Below are 19,407 nucleotides of genomic sequence, written 5' to 3'. Positions count from 1 at the left end.
TCTCTCTCTCTCTCTCTCTCTCTCTGACTATCATAAATAAGTAAAATAAAAAAAAAAAATTAAAAAAAAAAAAAGAAACAAAACAGGAGGGGATCCCTGGGTGGCTCAGCGGTTTGGCGCCTGCCTTTGACCCAGAGCGTGGTCCTGGAGACCGGGATCGAGTCCCACATCGGGCTCCCGGTGCATGGAGCCTGCTTCTCCCTCTGCCTGTCTCTCTGCCTCTCTCTCTCTCTCTCTCTCTCTCTCTCTCTATCATAAAATAAATAAATAAATCTAAAAAAAAGAACTCTTAAAAAAAAAGAAACAAAACAGGAATCAGTTTAAGCTTTACATCACACATATATGTTGTGTATTTTCTGCACTTAATTATGACTAACTTGATTAGTTCATTCTATATGTGTATATAGTCACAGACATATACACGCATGCTATTTGCCATAGATTCTCTCAGCAAAGCTTTTAATAATTTAATTTTCAAGCAAGCACGGAAAGCTTCACCTTCAGGCTTTGTGAGAGAGATATATTGAAAACAGAGGATCCTGAAAGCATATAACATTTAATATCATGGTGTCGACTAGGATTGACAAAAAGGCACCCTCCTGTTCCATTGACTGTGTCCCTGTTCAGTTTGGGTTGTTTTCTTTTTAAAGATTTTATTTATGTATTCATGAGAGGCACACACACACACACACACACACAGAGAGAGAGAGAGAGAGAGAGAGAGGCAGAGACACAGGCAGAGGGAGGAGCAGGCTCCACGCAGGGAGCCCGACATGGGACTCGATCCCGACACTTCAGGACCATGCCCTGGACCGAAGGCAGCACTAAACCACTGAGCCACCTGGGCTGCCCCAGTTTGAAGGTTTTATTTTATGTTCCCTTTGCTTGTACTGGATTTTTTTCCTACTGTCCAGCCATCATTTGCCACAGGTCAGTCTTACTGCTGTTAAGTCATAGCCAAGGCCAAGGTGCCTATTTAGTTATCTATGAAGTTTTGACGCTCTACTTTCAGAAAAAGAGCCAGGAGTTTCTTCTTTCTCACACACATATGAAATGATGATATAAATGAAATATACTTGTAACTGAGGAGAAAGTTCATCAGTAGGAAGAGCAGCATTGGTAGTGTATAAGACATTAGTCATTAGTTTGCTAAGTTTTTCTGTACTTTGAGGTACGTGTTAGGATTACATTTCCCTGACACTGGCTAAGTTTGGCAGAGATCCATGGATTTGGTCAGCCAATAAAATATGAAAAGGAAATGAAACATGCCTCTTTTGTGGCAGATTTAGGAGGTGATGAGTACTTTCTAAATTCTCCTCTCTCTGCCAAAACTATTGTTGAACAAATGTGAATGTACTTTCATCAGTCTGGGTTCCTGAGTGTTCACAATGAGCAGAGCTGCTAGTTCCCTGTGTCAGATAGCATGAGTGAAAAATAAATGTCTGTGTGTTAAGCCATTGAGGCTTGGAGTGTGTTTGTTACAGCAGCATAATGCCCTTCACACACACACACACACACACACACACACACTCTGCTGTTAAAATTCAAACAGCTATGGTAGCAAATTCTGCTGTGATGTACCGGGAGTTTTTTAAAAATTCATGTCTCAGCTCAGAATTTAACAAACATGTAAACCAGAGAGAAATTTACATACAAATAATATAGGGCCAGATGACCCAGGACAATGGATTTCATACAATGCTGGGGTAATCTCTAGGGATTTCTCTGACTCACATTAGAGATCGCCTGAGCCATTTGAGCTGGGGAGTTCTTTGTAGACCCTAATCAAACAAAACATCTGTTTCTGAAATCAACTGAGATCATTTGTTTATAAATGGGGTTTCCAAATATTGCATTTGAGCAAAAGATTGCATGCTGAAATAATACTGGGAAAAACATTCTTTTGAGAATAACAGGTAACATAAAATGTTGATAATATATATCGAATTTCTCACTAGTTTTTTTTTTTTTTAAAGATTTATTTATTTACTCATGAGAGACACACACACACACACACAGAGAGAGAGAGAGAGCAGGCTCCATGCAGGGAGCCTGATGTTGGACTCGATCCCGGGTCCCCAGGATCAGGCCCTGGGCCGAAGGCGGTGCTAAACCGCTGAGCCATCCGGGCTGCCCTCTCATTAGTTGTTAACTATACCATGTTAATTCATACTTCAGCATCTTTGTGGAGTGAAACACATCCTCTCCTTGCCAACCTCTATGTCACAAACTGCTGAGCACTCCAACACACACATTAAATGTTGCCTTCTCTGTAAAACCACCTCAGATGCATGTTTGGGATTACATGCCTGCACACATACAAACTAATATACACTGTTCTTTCCCTTATAGGGTTCTTCCATCGTTGACTTTAGCACATTAGAATGTAATCAGTTTGTAAATGGCTCTCCTTTGCTAGATTATGAGTGACTGGCAGAGTCTAGAACGATACAAGTAGTTTGGAATGACTAAAATGATATTTAAACAGTAAAACTTTGTTTCATTTACTTAATTCATTTTGCTGTATTGTTTTCAGCAAAATGTCTAATGAAAACTTCTAGGTCTTTTCCATATTCTGCCTTAAACATTTAACATGAATTCCCCATAGGCTATAAAATTAAATGTTATCCAAATAACTACCACAGTTTTATAGTTGAATACATTTTTTGCCATTTCTGTGCATAAACTATGACTAACAGAGGATTAAACAATCTGGGATAACAAAAACTGAAGCCATTGTTCTTTGTTATTTCAGATAATCCCTACCCTTCCCTACTGAAAGACCTCTAGCCAATCCTCTATATCTTTTTGTTCTGATTTTTATAAGTTTTGTTCATACTGTAAATTCTTCTCTCTGTACATTCAGCAAAAACATTCAGTTTTGAAAATATACCAACTATACAAACCGTCATACTAGATTCCATCTACAGAACACCTCTACATGTGAATAAAATGTTTACATTTTACAAATAACAGTGTTTTGTGAAGAACTATTATTCAGGAAAAGGTGCAACAAATAACAGTAATTTTAATATGCATCTGTCAAATGAGAAAGGCAAAAAATAGTTTGGATTTTTGTTTCCAAGTACTTATGGAAAGGGAAGGCATGAGAGGACCCTCATTTTGTTTTCATTTCAAAATATAACAGAGAAAGATATTACAGTCTGTACTTCATGTTTCCTCCTTAGAAGAGATTCTATCAGTGTTTTTTTTATATTCTACTATACAGAGAAAGAATTAGGAAGTGTTAAGGTACAATATTCTCTGTGTCAAATAGTAAATGCCCATTCCAAAAGAATATCAGAAACTTACCTCACGTTCAAGATTCTCTTAGCATAGAGCCAAGCTCGAAGTACATTGGTCAAAGCAGAGTTTAAAAACAATTAATATTGTGTTATGTATTTATTAGGTTTAGTTTTTCTGTAGAAATAAACACTGTCAAATTTGTAAGTACTTTTTTTTTTTTTTTCAGAAGGCAGTGTTCTATTTGGGATGCTATTCTTATAGGGGGAGTGTTTTTGCAGATTTTCAATAAGTGTGTGTTTAAATTAGGTTGACATTGGACGTCAGTAATTTTATATGTCCCTCGAGACAATGTAATTATTACAAGTAACAACTTGTAATGACTAAATTCTAAAAATTCAAAATACATTTTGTTTGTTCTATATTTTAAGGTATAATACATAACTACTTTTATTTTGTCATTTCAACAAATATTTATGGACACCTACTATGCATCAAGTATGATAGATACTGGAAATTGAAAGATCAATGTCTTTTCTATCCGCAGGAGCTCAGTAAAGAAAGAGATAAATAAAAATCTGTAATTGGGTGACATTCGCATTATAGAAGTATACAGCAGATCCAGGGGTGTCTCAGCAGAGTATGAAAGGGTATGGCACTCTGGCAAAATCAAGTTATTGGATGGCTCCAGAAAAATGTGAGGAAGGTGGTCGAAGTGAGAATAGGAGAGACAAGTTAAAGGAACCTTTGGGTAGGCAGAGGACAGGGTACAAAGTGCTATTAAGCTTTGTTGAGGTGTTCGGAGGCTGCCTATGGCCAGTGGGGAGCTATTGAAGAATTTTAGGCAAAGGAGTGGCATGTCATGACCAGAATTGCTTTTGAAAGTGGTCACACTGTTGGGAGTAAATGTCATGCTGTATGATGGTAGTGTGATAGGGGTTGACTTAACTTTTACTTCTTCCCTTTATTTTCCAAAATTTTTACACTGCATTTGTATGTTATGTGGTATTTCAAATTTCTTTACATAGTGAAGAGGACTTACATCTTTTTCCAGTAGAAAGCAAGCTTCATCAAACTGAGCTATATACACACATCTTGTTCACTATTACAGTTACAGTGCTGAATACATAGAAAATAAAAATGTGTTGAATGAATAAATGTCAGTATGAATGGAGACAAAGAGAGATTAAGGTATTTTATTATGACCCAAAAGAAGGCTATTTGCCCACACTCAACCAGTTATACCGGTGCAACAGAGATAGGCTGTGTAAAATAAACACTCCCATTTTAAAAAATAGAAGAATAGGGTCACCTGGGTAGCTCAGTCAGTTAAGCGTCTGCCTTAGGGTGAGGTCATGATCCTGGAGTCTCCCCATCTTGGGCTCCCTGCTCAGCGGGGAGTTTGCTTCTCCCTCTCCCTCTGCCCCTCCTCCTGCTCTTTCCCTCTCTCTCTCTAATAAATAAATAAAATATTTAAAAAAAAAAAAAAAAAAAGGCAGCCTGGGTGGCTCAGCGGTTTAGCGCCACCTTCAGCCCAGGGCGTGATCCTGGAGACCCAGGGTGGAGTCCCACGTCGGGCTCCTTGCATGGAGCCTGCTTCTCCCTCTGCCTGTGTCTCTGCCTCTCTTTCTCTGTGTCTCTCATGAATAAATAAATACAATCTTAAATTAAATATAAATAAATAAATAAATAAATAAATAAATAAATAAATAAATAAATTTAAAAAAAATAGAAGAATCATCTACTTCAGTTTTGAAATCTTACTAGGCAGACTATACAAAAGACCACTACCCAGTGGGTAGACAATTTTCCTTTGTTGGACTCCACCTCTGCTTCCTAGACCACTGTTCTCCTGAGCCATTGGTTCTGTCCAAAAGGTCCCCCCTTTTCTGTTCTCCTCCTTAGCTTCGTCGGAAAATTGAGCTCTGGAGAATATGTTCTCCGTGTCCAGTTTTTTTTTTTTTTTTCAGTCTTCTTTCTGTTTATATAAAGTTTGAGAACCAAGTATGGTTTAATTTTTTATTTTTATTTTTATTTTTTTCCAAGTATGGTTTTAAATCTCAATTAGCCTCTTTTATTCTGGATTTTCTCCAGAACTTGGCCAGCTTCTTACTGCTTGATTTCAGTAAGCTCCATGTGCCAACAGTCACACCTACAGTTCTTTGCTAAACAAAATCTTCCTGTTTGCTATTGTTCTTTGATTTTTTTTATTGAGAAATAATTGATATACATCACTGTATAAGTTTAAGGTGTAAGCATGATGGTCAAATATAAATATATATATTTATATATATTATAATTATATATAATATAATAACTATATATATTATATAATAAATTATATATATTATATATAGTATTTATATGTATAATATATATTTTATATATATATAAATATATAGAGAGATGTTCTTTGAGTTTTAGGCCCTGTTCTTATCCTTCTGGATTTAATTGCTGGTGCCATGAGAATATGACATTATTTTCTTTTCAAGACATTCTGTTTAACTGAAAGGAGTTTCTGGGTACTGCAATCTTCATTGTGAGACTCAGATATTTGCTCAGAGGTAATTTGATCCATTCTCATGTTTCAACAATTTGTGTAGTGATCAACTCTTGATTTGACACTTGATGCAATTCTGAGTTTTAATCAACCTTTTTTTGCTCAAAGCATTTCTTAAACATTTCTATTACTGTCTGTATTTCAGAATCACTTGCTTTTTCAACCCTATAAGCCCTGAAACTGGAAGATGTTTCTCTATGCTTTTTCCTCTTCTTTTTTTTAGATCTTTTACTTATTTATTTGAGAGAGAGAGCACACAGCAAGCACATGCCCAAGCTGGGGGAATAACTTCATTCTCTTAATGTGGAGTATCACATTGATTGATTTTCATATGTTGACTCATCCTTGAAGTCTAGGGATCAGTTCCACCATATTGTGGTGTATGATTCTCTTAATGTGCTCTTTAATTTGGCTTGCTGGTATTTTGTTGAGGATTTTTACATCTCTATTCATCAGTGAAGGATGCCCACTCTCACTACTTCTATTCACAATAGTACTAAAAATCCTAACCAGAATAATTAGGTAAGTAAAAAAAATCCAAATTTGAAAGGAAGAATTAAAGTTACCTCTGTTCATAGTTGACACAATATTTTATGTAGAAAACCCTAAAGATTCTAGAAAAAGTTGTTAGAATAAAAAATTTAGTAAATTTGCAGTACAGAAAATGAACATGAAAAAAGCAATTGCTTTTCTATACATGAATAATGAATAGTCCAAAAAGGAAATTAAGAAAACAATCCCATTTTCCATAGCACCAAAAAGAATAAAATAGGACTAAACTTAACCAAGGAGACCAAATATTTATACACTGAGGCTATAAAACATTGTTGAAATAAATTAAAGAAGACACAAACAAATAGAAAGACATCTATGTTTATGGATAGGAAGACTTAATATTATTAACATGTCTCTACTACCCAAAGCAATCTACTGATCCAATGTGATGCTTCCAATGGCATTTTTTACAGAAATAGAAAAGAAACCAATCCTAAAATTCATATGGAATCACAAAAGATCTCAAATAGATAAAGCAATGTTCAGAAAGAACAAAAGCTGGAGCTATCGCACTTCTTAATCTCAAAACATATTACAAAACTATTATAATCAAAACAGTATGGCACTGGCATAGATACAGATGTATAGTCCAATGGAGTGGAATAGAGACCAAAGAAATAAACCTACACCTAGATTGTCAATTGATCTCCAAGGGTGTTAAGAATACACAATGGGGAAAGGAAGTCTCTTCACAAAATGGTCTTGGATATTCACATGCAAAAAACTATGAAATTAAACCCTTATGTCACAACATACACAAAAATAAACTCAAAATGGATTAAAGACTTGAACATAAGATCTAAAACTATAAAACTCCTAAAGAAAACATAAGGGAAAGATGCGTAATATTGGTCTTGGCAATGATTTCTTAGATATGATACAAAAAGCATAAGCCACAAAAGCAAAAATAGGTAAGTGGGACTACATCAAACTAAAAAGCTACTGCACAGCAAAGGAAATAATCAAGAGTAAACAGTAACCTACAGAGAAAATATGTGTAAACCATAGAAGTCCTAAAGGGTTAATAGTCAAAAGTTATAAGGAACTCCTACAACTCAATAGTGGGGGGAAAAAAACAACAACACTAACAATGTAATAGAAACCCAGGCAAAAGACCTGAATAGACATTTCTCTACTAAAGACATACAGATAACCAACAGATATATTAAAAGGGCTCAACATGAATAATCATCAGGGAAATGTAAATGAAAACAATTAGATATCACTCCACATCTGTTAGGATGGCTATTATCCAGATCTTGCCATTTACACCCACATGAATGGAGCTAGAGAGTATTACACTAAGAGAAATAAGTGAATAAGCAAAATAAGTCAGAGAAAGCCACCCTCTTTCTAAGAATGTAAACCAACTAGATTTTACTCATATGTGTATTTTAAAGACTATGTAGAGTCTCTCTGGAGAAATATAAAATTATCATCTGGGGGGAAAGACAACAAGAGTTTCTTTTTTTAAAAAAGATTTTATTTATTTATTCATGAGAGACAGAGAGAGAGAGAGAGAGAGAGAGAGAGAGAGAGGCAGAGACACAGGCGGAGGGAGAAGCAGGCTCCATGCAGGGAGCCTAACATGGAACTTGATCCCAGGTCCCCAGGACCAGGCCCTGGGCTGAAGGCGGCGCTAAACCGCTGAGCCACCAGAGGTGCCCAAGAGTTTATTTCTGTATGAATATTTTGACAATATACCCTAATGATTGTCGTGTAAGTATAAATTTTCGAGTGGATTCAAGTCTTTCTTGAAAATATTAAATAATAATTGTAAACTTAATTTTATTCAACTCATTTCTTCACATATAAACACATAAGGTTACTTTTTAAGATTAAAAATGAACAAAGCACATTCCCTTACATAATCCTCAGATGGCCTTCACCACCGTGTGACATTGAACAGACATGCTATCTATATTTTTGCCTAATTTCCAAGTTTTAAAGAATTCCTTTGACACCAGGATTCTTTCAAGAAACATTTTCTAAAAGAGTTGTGGGTGTATAAAGCAAAACTCCACCATGTTAGTTAAGAAGCCACATGCAACTTTAATTTTCAGTCCTATCGGAACAGCTTATGTTCTTGCACATCTCTATCTCTTCCAGCCTATTTCGTTCTCTGGTACTTAATCTGAAGTCCTGAAGTTAGGCTTTAATCTCCATAAAACATTTCAAAAGAAGATAAAAGAAGGAACACTTTAACAGTAGTACAGAGAACTAGAGAGAACACAGTGAAATATAGAACTGCATGATTTCACTATTGAGGTAAAGATTGGTTTTTGGTGAAGTTGTATAAATACATTCGCAGGATACACAATGAAGTTATGTATAAATCCAAACTTGTTTTCATCTCACAATTATAGGAAAGGAAAAACTTACATCTTCTTTTTGACATAGAGCTAGACATACATTTCCTACTTTTCAAAATACTTGCCATAGGAAAAATGTGTCATAAGAGTAAAGTTTTAGAATTGGGAAATACATCTATGTTTATTGGAATGGAAAAAAAGCCCAGATAAATTAGAAGTATTTGCCTTTTTTTCTAAGTGGAATTATGTTGCTACTGTTGCAGGATAACAGATTTCAGAACATCTCTTTGGAAACACTTGTTTTACTGAAAGGATGCCATGTCTTTGGGAAAGTTTTATGCAAATTTGCAAAATAATTATCTTCTCTGAATAAATATTTCAGAAGCATTGCTATTTTGAACCAACCATGTATTTGTGTGTGTGTGTTTTGTCTTTGTTTGGTTTTGTAATATTTCATTGCTCTTTCAGTGATTGTTATACTTCTTTATTGTGGTAAAAAAAACATATAACATGATATCTACCCTCTTAAATTTTTAAGGGTACAGAAAAATATTAACTATAAGCACAATGTTGTACAGCATAGCTCTACACATTTTTCATCTTACGTGACAAACTTTGTACCCATTGGATAGCAATTTCCCATTTGCCCTGCCCACTCCAGCCCCTGGCGACCACTTTTCTACTCTCTGCTTATATGAGTTTGGCTATTTTAGATTCCTCTTATAAGTGGAATCATGCAGTATTTGTCATTCTGTGACTGGTTTACTTCACTTAGCATAATGTCCTCAAGGTTCATTTACATTGTAGCATATAACAGAATTGCCTACTTTTTATGGCCAAATAATATTCTATTGTAAATATCTACTGTATTTTCTTCATCTATTCATCTGTTAATGGACATTGTGGGTATTATGAATAATGCTGCAATGAACATGGAATGTAGATGTCACCTCAGGATCTTGATTTCAGTTATTTTGGATAAATAACCAGAAGTGTAATTGCTGGGTCACACGGTAGTTCTATTTTTATTTTTTTTAGGAACTTCCATAGTGTGTTTGCCCTATGGCTACAACATTTTACATTCCCAACAACAATGTGCAAGGGTTCCAATATTTCCACATCCTTAACAACTCTTGTTATTTTCTGTTTTGTTTTGATGTTTTTTTTTCATTTTTATTTAAATTCCAGTTAGTTGACATGCAGTGTAATATTAGTTTCAGATATATAATATAGTGATTTAACACTTCCACACATCATCTGGTGCTCATCACAAGTGTCCTCCTTAATCCTCCTCACCTATTTCACCCACCTACCCCCACCCACCTCCCCTCAGGTAAACCTCAGTGTGTTCTCTATAGTTAAGTCTGTTTCTTTTCTTGGTTTGCCTCTCTTTTCCCCTTTTGCTAATTTGTTTTGCTTTTTAAATTTCACATATGAATGAAATCATATAGTATTTCTTTCTCTGGTTGACTTATTTTGTTTAGCATTATATTCTCTGCCTCTACCCACATCATTGCAAGTGGCAAGATTTCACTCTTTTTTATGGCTGGGTTATATATATATCACATCTTCTTTATTTACTCATCCCTTTTTTTTTTTTAAATTTTTTTTTATTTATTTATGATAGTCACACAGAGAGAGAGAGAGAGAGAGAGAGAGAGAGGCAGAGACATAGGCAGAAGGAGAAGCAGGCTCCATGCACCGGGAGCCCGACGTGGGATTCGATCCCGGGTCTCCAGGATCGCGCCCTGGGCCAAAGGCAGGCGCCAAACCGCTGCGCCACCCAGGGATCCCTATTTACTCATCTCTTGATGGACACTTGGGTTGCTCCCATAGTTTGTCTATTGTAAATAATACTGCAATAAACACAGAGATGCATGTATCCCTTTGAATTAATGTTTTTGTATTTTTTAGGTAAACCCCCAGTAGTGTGATTCCTGGATCATAGGGTAGTTCTATTTTTAATTATTTGTGAAACCTCCATACTGTTTTTCACAGTGGCTACATCTGTTTGCATTCTCACCAACAGTGCATGAAGTTTCCTTTTTCTCCACATCTTCACTAACACTTGTTTCCTGTGTTTCTTATTTTAGCCATTCTGAGAGATGTGAGCTGATACCTCATTGCACTTTTGATTTGCATTTCCCTGATGACTAACGAATGATCCTGACCATCTTTTCATGTGCCTGTTAGCTATCTGTATATCTTCTTTGGAGAAATGTCTGTTCATGTCTTCTGCCCACCCTTTAATTGGACTATTGTTTTTTGGGTATTGAGTTCTATTAGTTCTTTATTTTTTTGGATACTAACCAATTATCAGATATGTCATTTGTAAATATCTTCTCCCATTCAGTAGGTTGGCTTTTATGGATTGTTTTTTTAGCTGTGCAAAAACTTTATTTTGATGTAGTCCCAATAGTTTATTTTTGCTTTTGTTTCCCTTGCTTCAAGAGGCATATCTAGAAAAATGTCACTACAGCCAATGTCAGAGAGATTCTCGCCTGTGCTCTCTTCAAGGATTTTTACGGTTTCAAGGTCTCACGTTTAGATCTTTAATCCATTTTGAGTTTATTTTTGTGTACGGTGTAAGAAAGCGGTCCAACTTCATTTTTCTTCACGTTGCTGTCCAGTTTCCTCAATACCATTTGTTGAAGAAACTGTTTTTTTCCATTGAATATTCTTTCCAGATTTGTCAAAGATTAATTGACCATATAATTGTGGGTTTATTTCTGGGTTTTCTATTCTGTTCCATTGATCTATGTGTCTGTTTTAGTGCCACTACCAATCGTTTTGATCACTACATCTTTGTAATGTAACTTGAATGCCTCCAGTTCTGATTTTCTCTTTCAAAATATCTTTGACTATTCGGGGTCTTTTGTGGTTCCACACAAAATTGTTTGTTCTAATTCTGTGAAAAATTCTATTGGTATTTTGATAGGGATTGCATTAAATATGTAGATTGCTTTGGGTATTATAGACATTCTATAATAAAATAGTAATAATCTTAACCAAAGAAGTAAAAGATCTTTTTTAAAAGAACATAAAACATTGATGAAAGAAATTGAAGACAACACAAAGAAATGGAAAGACATTCCATGCTCATGGTTTGGAAGAACAAATATTGTTGAAATTTCTAGACTACAAGAGATATTTCCTTATTAATTAATAGGTATGTTATTATTTTATGCAACTAACCACACACAGAGGCAGAAATGGACTTTTCTATTTTACAAATGTTTTGGATTCTTTTTTATTTGAAGATGAGATAAATGATTCATTCTTTCAACTTAAAAGGCATAGTACACAGCAATATTAATGGAAAACAAGATATTTGATGAAAGATAAGATTCAAACAATTCATACCTAATATAAGCATTTACAAAATTTGTAAAATGAACTGATATTATTTGTCAGGGATCATTTAATTCTATACTTGCCATTGAACACATTAATATTCTCTTTATCATTTTAAATCTCTCAATGTAATTCTAAATATAAATCTACCAAATTTCAATTATTGGGATTTAATATTGATGTTCTGCATCTTTTATCTCCTCCAAAAATTAGGCCTTGGGGTCAAATTGTCTCTTTTACAAAACATAATTAAGAAGAAGTTAAACACTGAATATATTAAATAAATTTACTTTTCTATTAGAGAATAAAATGGTCGATTTGCCTGAAAATTTACATTTAAAAAGTTGTGTTATTGTCCTATAATTATAGAATTTTCCAAGTGAATGTAACAAAACACATGAAGGAAAGATACTATCTAAAGGGAAAGAATTTTTTATTTTATTTTTTAAAAGATTTTATTTATTTATTTGAGAGAGAGAGAGCATGAGGTGGGGGATAGCAGAGGGAGAGGGAGAAGTAGACTCTCTGCTGAGCAGGGAGCTCAATGTGGGGCTCAATCCCAGGACCCCGGGATCATGACCTGAGCCCAAGGCAGATGCTTAACCGACTGAACCACCGAGGCATCCCAAGAATGTTTTATTAAAAAAAGAACTTTTATACAAATATATGAACTTTATACCTCATCTAATTTATTAGTATTTTAATATTCTGTACAGTTAACAATTTGGTTTTAAAAATTTAATATTCCAATAAAAGTATCTGATTAAAACCATGAAAAAGAAACTTCTTCACAAAGATTTTTTTTATTTTTTTAACCTTACTCTTATACTCACCTCACAGTCGGCAAATTGTTCGCACATTCAATGTTTCTTTAATTTTCATCCCTACAAGCTGTCTACTAGACAGTTTGAACAGGAAAAATTATTGCCATTTTACATTTTAGATAAATAAACTCAGACCCAGAATTTGTACCCGCCTTCCCCGAGGTCACTGAGCAATCAAGTGGCAAGGCCAAAACTTATTCTACAATTCAGATCTTATATAGAGGGGCTTAGGAGAGAGTTTATATTTAAAAATGTTTTATTATCATAACACTTCACCCTCTTTAAAGAACTAGTAATTCAATCTTTCCCCTAATATATTAGAGCATGCAATTCTTCTATTTTATTCAATTTATAAAAAATATTTCGTGATAACTAAGATATTATACAGAGTCAAACTGTTCTATTCCACTTATGCTTGGAAATATGAACAGCTGTTGGAGTACACATGTGAAAAATTTCAATTTGTGTGTAAAGGAGAATTCTGGTGATTCTAAGGATAAGAGAATTAAGGCAATTTACCTGTGCAAAGGGAAACTGCTCTGGGAATTATTTAAGGTGGTTAAATTACATAGCTTTTCCCCCACAAGCTGTCAACAATAAAGAGATTAAGACTTCATTTGCAAGCTTTATCTTTAATGCAAAATGACAGAAATTGACATTTAAAAACTGTATGGTACAATACTCTACATGACACAGGCAGAAACTTGTACAAGCTTTGGAGCCTAGCTCCTACTCATATTTGCTTCAATTGTCTATTACAGGATCTGGAGTGTTTTTAGTAGTTGAATCTTCTAAATATTATCTATGAGGATGCAAAAACATTACATGAGATAATACTACAGAAAATCAAATTATGGACACAGAGTACGTATTACTTTTGACGTCTGGCCATCCTTTAAGACTGAGAGAGTTAGAATTCCCAAAATGTAACATTATATGAATCAGTTACCTATTTGCATAATTTGCTTCTCAGTGCAAAGTAACAGGCCCTGACCCAGATGATCTCAAAGTGAATTGTCAGCAGGCCAATAAAAAAAATTGAGCAGATGGATGTCATTTTTCAAAATTAGGCTTTCTTTGACAATAATCATTTTTGATGTTCTAAGATAATAAGAATCAGTAGGAAAATTTCATCAGGCATTTTCTTACATAAGTATGTTTACAGTTTACACAGAGGCAGAGGGATGACTCACAGAAAGGAGGAAATTCCCTCTTAATTTCATGAGAGGAGTTCGAGTATAAACATACACACACACACATCAGTTGCTTAGAGTTTATAAATGAAATATATATTTCTCCTTGCTAAGCATGTTAGAATATCTCTTATTTTTATCTTGTGTATAAGTTTGGGCAATTTTTATGTTCATCCCAATTTCTATATATTGTATCATTGAAGTCATACAAAAGATATAATCATATTTTATAAAGAAAAAACTGTCTCTTCAGTTAATGGCCAATGCTAAATTTGAAATTTACATCATACACACCAGTCTGGTTACAAAATAATTAATTTGATTCAGATGTTTAATTAAGCATGACAAGGAGGCTTTAGTTTTAAGTTAAGAGGGAAAAAAATGAAAGAGTCGCCTTGGAAAAGCCTGGAGCATATTTTGCAGAGCATCTTGGAACAAACAGTTTTAACTAAAGACTTAGCCTATTCCTTTGATGACTTCATTAACAAGTCAAAGTCTTCAGACCCATGAGGCCTATGACAGAGAATACTGTAGCAGTTAGATGTAGGACACATAGAATTTGGGTTTTTTGATTAAATTATAATAAATATCTTTAATTAAGCAGGCTTTTCCTGGTGAGTTAAAGGAAAGAAAAAAGTGCCTCATTACTTATTTTTTTAGCCATTGCTTCTTTATTCTATGTTAACTGAAAGGATCTTTTATTTATAGATATTATTATGACTTCCATAAATAGTCAATACATACATTGTGCACATACTCACTTTCTGTGTGGTCTATTATGTTGCATAAATTCTCTTCATTGATGTTCAAAGCTATAATTAAAGCCAAATCTTAATGTTTCCTCTTCACTAACACTTATATTTTGTTGTAAGCAAAAGAACAAGAGTTGAGCTTATCATGGTGATTTATTTGATTCTCATTTCAGTGATAATTTTACAACTGTCCTCATACAGAATGGAGAGAAATAAGTGAAAATTCACAGAACTGATATAAAAGCCAACTTAAAATTTCTAAAACAGAGGAAAGCACTGTCCCGGAGAAGCAGGAGCTTTACCAACGGGGGAGAGGGCGCCACACCCCGCGGCCGAGCTCCCTAAAGGGCTGTAGCCCGCGCCGGTGGGGCCCCGGGAGCAGCTCCGGAGGCGGCTCAGGCAGCGGCTCCACGCGGAGGGAGCTGCGCGGCCCTGGGAGCCGGATTCCAGCGGCACGGACCCTGGAGCCCAGGGCGGGGGGCACACAGCCCAGGATCTGGCACTCCCCCCGGGACAGGCAGAGGCTGGGAGGGCACAGGACAGCGAGGGCGCTCCTGCCGCCGGGGTGCCTCAAGCTGTGCAGAACAGCACCTCCCACCCCAGCATCCAGGCCCCTGCGGACTGGGAGCTGCAGTAGTTACTGCAGGAGCTGACTCCAGGGCTGGAGAGCTGGCCGCCGCCACTGTTGTTGTTCCTCCTGGTGTCACCTTGTGCCTGGGACTGAGCAGGGGGCTCACAGGATAAACAGCTCCCACTGAGCCATGCACCTGGCAGGGGCGGGGCAGCTCCCGCAGGTGCACACACCTGAGAAACACCACAGCAGGCCCCTCCCCCAGAAGACCAGCAGGAAGGACAGGGGAAAAGCAAGTTATTCACCAAGCAGCGCTGGAAAGTTCCAGGGGAAGTCAAGGGATTTACAGGATATAGAATCAGAGGATACCCCTCCTTGTTTTTTGTTTTCTGTTTGTCCCCCCCTTTTTTCTTTTTTTTTTCTTCTTTTTTTTTTCTCTCTTTTTCTCCTTTTTCCAGTACAACTTGTTTTTGGCCACTCTGTACTGAGCAAAATGACTAGAAGGAAAAACTCACCTCAAAAGAATCAGAAAGAGTCCTCTCTCCCACAGAGTTACAAAACTTGGATTACAATTCAATGTCAGAAAGCCAATTCAGAAGCACAATTATAAGGCTACTGGTGGCTCTAGAAAAAAGCCTAGAGGATTCAAGACTCTTCATGACTGCAGAATTTAGATCTAATCACACAGAAATTAAAAATCAATTAAATGAAATGCAATCCATACTGGAGGTCTTAATGACGGTTAACGAGGTAGAAGAATGAGTGAGTAACATAGAAGACAAGTTGATGGCAAGGAGGGAAACTGAGGAAAAAAGAGAAAAGCAATTAAGATCATGAGGATAGGTTCAGGGAAATAAATGACAGCCTCAGAAGGAAAAATCTACGTTTAATTGGGGTTCCTGAGGGCCCCAAAAGGGACAGAGGTCCAGAATATGTATTTGAACAAAACATAGCTGAGAACTTCCCTAACTTGGGAAGGGAAATAGGCATTCAGATGCAGGAGATACAGAGATTCCCCTCTAAAATCAGTAAAAACTGCTCAACACCTCGACATTTAATGGTGAAACTTGCAAATTCCAAAGATAAAGAGAAGATCCTTAAAGCAGCAAGAGACAAGAAATCTCTAGCTTTTATGGGGAGAAGCATTAGGATAACAGCAGACCTCTCCACAGAGACCTGGCAGCCAGAAAGGGCTGGCAGGATATATTCAGGGTCCTAAATTAGAAGAACCTGCAGCCAACAATACCTTCCAGCAAGGCTCTCATTCAGAATAGAAGGAGAGATAAAGAGCTTCCAGGACAGGCAGAAACTGAAAGAATATGTGACCACCAAACCGGCTCTCCAAAAAATACTAAGGAGGACTCTGTAATAGAAAGAGGAAGTCCAAGGAAACAATCCACCTAAACAGGGACTGAATAGGTATCATGATGACACTAAATTCATATCTTTCAATAGCAACTCTGAACGTGAATGGGCTTAATGAACCCATCAAAAGGCACAGGGTTTCAGACTGGATAAAAAGCAAGACCCATCTATTTGCTGTCTACAAGAGACTCATTTTAGACATAAGGACACCTACAGTCTGAATATAAAAGGTTGGAGAACCATTTACCATTCAAATGGTCCTAAAAGAAAGAAGGACTAACCATCCTTATATCAGATAAATTAAACTTTATCCCAAAGACTGTAGTAAGAGGTGAAGAGGGATACTATATCATACTTAAAGGATCTATTCAACAAGAGGACCTAACAATCACAAATATTTATGCCCCGGATGTGGGAACTGTAAAGTATATCAATCAATTAATAACCAAAGTTAAGACATACTTAGATAAGAGTACACTTCTACTTGGTGACTTGAATGTAGCGCTTTCTACAATCAACAGATATTCTAAGCACAACATCCCCAAAGAAAAAAAAGCTTTAAATAATAAACTGGACCAGATGGATTTCACAGATATTTACAGAACGTTACATTCAAAAGCACTGAATACATATCCTTCTCAAGTGCACATGGAAATTTCTCCAGAATAGACCACATACTGGGTCACAAATCAGGTCTTAACCGATACCAAAAGATTGGGATCATCCCCTGCATATTTTCAGACCATAATGCTTTGAAATTAGAACTAAATCACAAGAAGAAGTTTGGAAGGATTTCAAACATGTGGAGGTTAAGGACCATCCTACTAAAAGATGAAAGGGTCAACCAGGAAATTAGGGAAGAATTAAAAAGTTTCATGGAAACTAATAAGAATGAAGATACAACCATTCAAAATCTTTGGGATACAGCAAAAGCAGTCCTGAGGGGGAAATACATCACAATACAAGCAACTATCCGAAAACTGGAAAGAACTCAAATACTAAAGCTAACCTTGCACCTAAAGGAGCTGGAAAAAAAAAAAAGCAAATAGATCCTACACCCAGCAGAAGAGAGTTAATAAGATTCGAGCAGAACTCAATGAAATAGAGACCAAAAGAACTGTGGAAGAGATCAACAGAACCAGGAGTTGGTTCTTTGAAAGAATGAATAAGGTAGAAAAACCATTATCCAGCCTTATTAAAAAAAAGAGAGAGAGAGAAAAGACAAATTAATAAAATCACAAATGAGAAAGGAGAGATCACCACCAATACCAAGGAAATACAAACGATTTTTAAAACTTATTATGAGCAGCTATATGCCAATAAATTAAGCAACCTAGAAGAAATGGACCCATTTCTGGAAAACCACAAACTACCAAAACTGGAACAGGAAGAAATAGAAAACCTGAACAGGCCAATAACTAGGGAGGAAATTGAAGCAGTTATCAAATACCTCCTCAGACACAAAAGGCAGGGCCAGGTGGCTTCCCAGGGGAATTCTATCAAACGCTTAAAGAAGAAACCATACCTATTCTACTAAAGCTGTTCGGCAAGATAGAAAGAGATAGAATACTTCCAAACTCGTTCTAGGAGGCCAGCATCACCTTAATTCCAAAACCAGACAAAGACCCAACCAAAAAGGAGAATTATAGACCAATATCCCAGATGAACATGGATGCAAAAATTCTCAACAAAATACTAGCCAATAGGATCCAACAATACATTACGAAGATTATTCACCATGACCAAGTGGGATTTATCCCCGGGATGCAAGGCTGGTTCAACACTCATAAAGCAATCAATGTGATTGGTCATATCAACAAGAGAAAAAACAAGAACCATATGATCCTCTCAATAGATGCAGAGAAAGCATTTGGCAAGATACAGCATCCATTCCTGATCAAAACTCTTCAGAGTGTAGGGATAGAGGGAACAGTCCTCAGCATCTTAAAAGCCATCTACAAAAAGCCCACAGCAAATATCATTCTCAATGGGGAAACACTGGGATGCTCTCCCCTAAGATCAGGAACAAGACAGGGATGTCCACTGCTATTCAACATAGTACTAGAAGTCCTAGCCTCAGCAATCAGGCAACAAAAACAAATAAAAGGCATTCAAATTGGCAAAGAAGTCAAACTCTCCCTCTTTGAAGATGGCATGATACTGTACATAAAAAACCCAAAAGACTCCACCCCAAGATTGCTAGAACTCATACAGCAATTTGGCAGTGTGGCAGGATACAAAATCAATGCCCAGAAGGCAGTGGCATTTCTATACACTAACAATGAGACTGAAGAAAGAGAAAGTAAGGAGTCAATCCCATTTACAATTGCACCCAAAAGCATAAGATACCTAGGAATAAACCTAACCGAAGAGGTAAAGGATCTATATCCAAAAACTACAGAACACTTCAAAAGAAATTGAGGAAGACACAAAGAGATGGAAAAATATTCCATGCTCATTCATTGGCCGAATTAATATTGTGAAAATGTCCATGCTACCCAGGGCAATTTACACATTTAATGCAATCCCTATCAAAATACCATGGACTTTCTTCAGAGAGTTGGAACAAATCATCTTAAGATTTGTGTGGAATCAGAAAAGACCCTGAATAGCCAGTGGAATATTAAAAAAGACAACCAAAGCTGGGGGCATCACAATGCCAGGTTTCAGGTTGTACT

The sequence above is a fragment of the Canis lupus genome, chromosome X, assembly GCF_011100685.1.
Source record: "Canis lupus familiaris isolate Mischka breed German Shepherd chromosome X, alternate assembly UU_Cfam_GSD_1.0, whole genome shotgun sequence".
NCBI classification, from domain to species: Eukaryota; Metazoa; Chordata; class Mammalia; order Carnivora; family Canidae; genus Canis; species Canis lupus.
This window is presented reverse-complemented; position numbering follows the sequence as displayed.